Genomic DNA, 6,343 nt, shown 5'->3' on the forward strand with positions numbered 1-6,343 from the left:
GATCATTATGAACTAGATTATTTGTTTATAATGTTCTCCTGTCACTACTAGCATCGTACTTTAGCGGATACTTCCTTCTTATCAGCGTCTCAACTTTGTTTACTCCCCTAAACGGCTTCCTCGCCTATCGGTTTCAACATTAGGATAACATAGTATAGAAGTTTTCTCCATGTTTCCAGTGTGCTAATAAACTAGAAATCATGATTCAAATAATTCTAATACATAATAACTAACATAAATTTATTCAATCATATATATGCTATTCAGGAATATATGAAATTAGTTCCGCATATTTTTTGAAACAATATACCTTTGCCTCTTACTTAGCCATGCTATCTGAAATATCTGATTGGATTTCAGATTTTTCCATTAGTATTTTAAATATTTATCTTAGTTGAGAGAGTGTTTTCTGAAGGAGGATTTTTATTTAGGCGTTGCCTGCCTTTTTAAGTTACATATCCGTCCTTTATATAGAAAGGATTTTCATACTACACTACAATAATGTACTACTATTCACTTTAACACTTGTCACCTAATATATCACAACCCTACCATCCCTTACACTTGCCCATCATGATACCTTACACTTGTACACCTACTTTATGACACACCATATCTTACTTTACACTTGTCCACCATTCCTATCTACTTACTTTAATATGGACACGCATAATAATGCATACTTGACTAATTTACATCTTATCTACACATCTTTTTGACTACTTTATGTTATTTACTTTATCTTTTTTGCCCCTTTGTCTGCTATTTACATCTTATCTTCATCATCTTCTTTTACTCTAAATCGACATCTGGAATTATGTTATCTTCACCGTTATATTTCGAACATATGTGATCAAGATATTTATGTCCAATTAATTTGCAATATCTAGTTAATAACTCTGTCGAAATAAATCCTTCCTTTAGTGCTCTCGTTGTAGGTCGTTCTTCTAGCTTAAGTAATGACAAAATCCATCTCTGGACTTTATCCATATATGCTTTCCTTAGCTCCCTTGAATTGGAATAAATCATTAGCTGATCTCTTGCATAGTAGCTCCATATAGCATTTCCGTTTAAATAATTATTTGTTAGCTCCTGTATGATAGTTGATATACCAATTATTCTTTTGTTGGCATAAAAACTTGGTATCTCTATTTTGCATATCTTTTCTTGTTGTCCGATGTCCTCAAGTATAATCATATATTTAGTTAGTCCTATCTTGATAACTTGTATTGGAGGTTTTATTTTCTCGTATAATATCTCCGCTGGTGTTGTATAGGATTTTATATAAAATAAATTTCCTTTTGTAACTCTTTTGGATGGGACGAATGCCTTGTGTAGTTCTGGTATTCCACTAACTTCTTCTCCGTCGTATGTGTATACGGTATTTAACAGTCCGTAGTTGTAACATGTTCTTACTAAATTAGCGTTAGTTTTTCGCTATGCAATTAACTTGTTATATCCTTGTAACTTTTGTGTCAAATAATCCTGGTTTGGTTCTTTTGTAGTTGATCTGGGGTTAAGGTTTAAATAAGTTTAGATTTTGTGTATATTTTCGATATAGGTTCGTGTGATGTAGTTATATGTCTTTTTCTCATTTTGTTTTGCAAACTATCTGTGTATGTAGATGTTTGTGGTTCTATGGACATATGTCTAGGTGTCCTTTGGGTAAATGGTTTTGCGAATAGCTGGTTTAAGTTCGCATTTTTATGTTTTTTATCGCTAACTTGTTTGCTTGTACCTGCAGCTGTATTTAAACAAACATTATGGGTTTTAAGGAGTTTCCCATCGTCTACTTTTAGCTCTGGGTTTTTTTCGTCTTTCGATTGACGTAGCTCCGCATTTTTATAGTCATGCTGCTNAGGAAATGATCCGGTACTAAGCCCAGCCCAGTCCAAAAATCCCATCACGTACTCAGAAACAGACGATGAACCCTATTGGGGACAATCAACCCAACTCTTTCTTGAGAAGAATTTGTTGGACCAAGAACCACATATGCCTATGGTGAACTCTTGAAAAAGCTTGAACCTTCTAACACTGAATCTCAAGGAACCCAAGTAGTCATTGACCGTGTTAAAGCCTGGGCTGCCCCCAAGCTTTCTTAATGCTGAGAAATGCCTCTGACTGTAACACTCCGGAAACTAGTAGACTAAACTAGAGCCTTAAGTTAGGGTTCTAGAGTTTGATATGAGGGTTAGAGTTGTAGACAAGACTTTTCGTACTTAGAATGAGAGGTTTAGGGGTTAAATGTCAAGGCACATGTCATACCCCGTAGTTTAGAAGACCATCTAGGGTTTAATTAAGGGTAACAAGGGCAAGTGCCAAGGCAAAAAGGTAAAGCCTAAGCCAAAGGCCAAGGATGCCCAAACTTTGGCAAGACACTACCCCAAGTTCACGGCCATCACCACGACCAGTGGTCTTTACCACAGTTCGTGGGCGGCCTCGTGAAAGTTCCTTAACCTTATGAGAGGCAGGTCCTTGGAGCCAAGCCACTGCCTAAGGACTACGAGCCACTTCACGGCCAGTGGTCTTGACTACGGTTGTGAGAAGGCTCGTGGTCATGCCTTAGGATTGTGGAGGCCAAGACTCACTAGCCAAGCCACTGCCCAAGGACCATGGGCAGGACCACGGCCAGTGATCTTGACCACGACTCGTGAAGTCCAGTCGTGGTGCTTGGGAATAGGCTACCTAGTGAGGGATCTTTTAGTAAATTCCTTTTTAGTTGGTTTTAAGTGGGGGTCGTTTTATATGGACTTTATACACCTATATATAATATTTTAACTCATTAACCACCCCAACTAAGTCATTAATTCCAAAACCCCAAAAGATCCCAAAGTTCTTCTACACAATATTTCTCTCTGTAAAACTCCATAGAAGAAGAAGGTGAAGTCTAGGGTTGAAGGGGACTGTCTTTTCCACTCAATTTCGTGGAGATTCTTCAATAAAGTATTGTAGCTTTTCATATATGGGTAGCCTTCACCCATAGAGCCCCTCCAAAACTAGATTTCAAAGCTTTCAAGTTCCCAAAAGTTAGGGTTTTACTCTAAGTCATGGATTCCTTTTCAAAAACGATTTAAATGATTTAATTGCTTTATATTATGATCAAATTGATGAATTACCCAAGAATCCATGAATTCTCCTATTTTTCCCAAATTGGATCTCAAATGTGGGTGTTGGTTGATACTAGTAGAATGTGATAGAATTATGTATGTAGTAGTTGATCCAATTGAGTGGATGTGGGTTGATTATGATGAAATTGCATGATTTTAGTATGATTATACATGTATTCTTGATTAACCTAAGATTCTAGGGTGAAATTGATATAGTCTAGTGTTATGCCATGAAAGAGGAAATTGAGGGCTTAGATGTGACCTTCTAAGATTGATGAACTCCTTTATGAATTGCCTTAGATTAGAGCACCTAGATATGAATTGCTTAAAAGTAAAGCTTCTAGACATGAATTGATCACTACAAGAAAAGTGTCAATTACATGGAAATTTCCATGGGGATTATATACGAAAATTCGCAGGAAACTAAATTTCCTACGAATTTTCCTATCAAAAAAATCCGATGGTAAAACCTTACTAGGTAATTATTTCCAGCGGATTTAAAATCCGCAAATAATTTACCTACGAAATTAAATTTTGTAGGTAAATTACTTGGGGATTTTCTTGAAAATAATATTAAAAATATTTCGAATATTTTTGCTAAAAAATAACAAAAAAGAGTTTTTTCTTAATTTTTTATAAACAATATTAATTATTATTATCTTCTATTTATTTATTAATTTTATTTTGTTCATTAATTCTCAACCACATTCACACGTATTTTTTATATCTAGCCTTGAACTCCACTGCCCATCCATTATATTACACACATGACATAACTACACAACTTAATTAATCCCAGCCCACAACCCAACGCCCACCGTGTACATATTTCTAGGGGTGTGCAAAAATCGATTTAACCAATAAATCGAATAAAAAAAAACACTATTGATTTATTGATATTGGGTTATTGGGCTAACGGTTTTTAAACGGTTTTGCAGAAAAAATTATTGGGTTATCGGTTCGGTTTCCGATTTTATGATTTTTGTTAATGGTTAAACCGATAACCCAATAAGACTATACTAAATTTACTATTTTATCCCTAGACCAGTAAATTCTAATTATATAACATTTTACAAACCCTATTACTTTAATTTCGATATTGCTTAAAACCCTATTACCTCTACTAAATTTACTATTTTATCTCTAGACTAGTAAACCCAAATTATATAACATTTTATAAACCATATTACTTTAATCTTAGTTTATCTTGTTTCATTCTGTAATTGCAAGCACACTTCTAACTTGAATGTGCCAATTGCCTAGACTTGCTGAAAAATGATTGTTACTTTCACACTTTTTCCTTTGAATGTGTCTAGATTCTAGTGTCTAAACTTGCAAGAAAAATAATTGTTACTTTTATGATTATTACTTTCATGCCAAATGCTGGAAAAATCATATGGTTTATATGAAAATTTTATTATCGTGTATATATGAATATATATGAGTTATTTCTTATTGGTTAAACCGAAAATCGAACCGTTAACTATCATAAACCAATAAAAAATATGTTATTGGTTTGACGTATTTACAAATTGAAAAGCGATAAATTAAACCAATAACACGTAAAATCAAATCGATAGATGCGCACCCTTACATATTTCCTCAAATTTCATTCTATCAGTCTTCTTAATCAAAACATTATAAATGCCAAACATTTGGTATTTTCCACCGATGTGGTACAAAAGTACCTTTGACACTACCAATTTTTGGTGTGCTTTTTCAATGATTAATTTTCAAAACTAAATTTATTGAAATTAATTAAATATTTAAAATATAATTTAAAAATTCATAATTACACAAAAAAATACATTATAACTTCATGTCATATAAATATGGTAACACACTATATCCTAAAATGTTGACTAAGGTTAATGTTCATGTAATTTGATTCTTAAAAAGTGAAACATAACAACTATTTATATATTTAAATTAAATTATTGCCACTTAACCTGTCATGAAAAGTTTGTGCTAACACTTCCTATGAGATAACAAAATTTAAATTATTCATACAAAAATCTTATAAATAAAAAATTGAAAATACAAATAAATTATATAACTTTAAAGTGCACGAAAGTTATTATCGATAATTGATAGTATATCTTATTTAGTATTTGTGAATTTTAACATACTTAATTATATATTTGCAAATAAATATCATTTAATAACTTAATATAGATGAATTATATCATTTAATGCTTGCAAAAAAAGATATATCAATTGGATATAGAAGTAAAATTTATTTATTTTTTATTTAATAATGTAACGATCCGAGAGCACCCCCTAGTCGTTATCACCGTATTCGACCTCGAAGAGGTCTTATACAAGCCCTTAGCATTCGTCATAGCATATATCATAGAATAAAATTGCGGAAAATTTAGAACTTTTACTTTGGAAGTTCAAGTTCACTTCATATATGAAAAATAGAATCTAACTTCGTCACAATGTACCATCTAGACATAGAAGTATCGAAAATGGGACTTAGCCCTTACATCAATAAGAAGTCTTGAAATAGGAAAGTACAACAATGTCTTTCAACATAAGCAAAGAATGTAAACATAGAAGCTAGATCATAGGGTCTTGTCCTCGGACTTGAGGACTCACCAACTTGGGGAAGCAACTCCAAGTGTCTTGAGAAGTAAGCTTTAATCCTCAACGGCCCGAACCTAAATGTTTGGGGAAAGGGGAGAAAATATGGGTTAGTACAACACACGTACTAAGTATGGCTACTATGCATAAAAACCATTGAAGCATGCATAAAAGGACATTTTATTCAAAACATGCTTTTTGCCAAGTAAATCCAATATGCACACAAATTAAGTATCATAGTCCAAACCAACATAATATCATCCCAACATGTAGACAACCCCAACAATACTAGTGCAATGCAAAGAATAGAACCCCATAACCCTATTCAAAGCCAAGTATAACATTAAGCAACCTACTTCATGTATGCATTCATAAGGTCATACTTCATCATAACTTACCATAATCATAATGATCATACATAACATAGCTTCAACGTACATAAGTCATAATCATCATAATCATAAGAGAACACTACAACAATCATCTCTTAGGATCCCACAAGTGCAATGTGCAAGAGAAGTCTCATACCCTCCCTTACACTATGTAGAAACCCTTAAGAAAGCCCTAGTAAGAGTTCACACCTTTCATACCTTCATTTACTTTTACATTAGGGAAATATTGCAATAACCGACATAGACCATGAGAGCTAC

The sequence above is a fragment of the Solanum stenotomum genome, chromosome 7, assembly GCF_019186545.1.
Source record: "Solanum stenotomum isolate F172 chromosome 7, ASM1918654v1, whole genome shotgun sequence".
Classification (NCBI taxonomy): domain Eukaryota; kingdom Viridiplantae; phylum Streptophyta; class Magnoliopsida; order Solanales; family Solanaceae; genus Solanum; species Solanum stenotomum.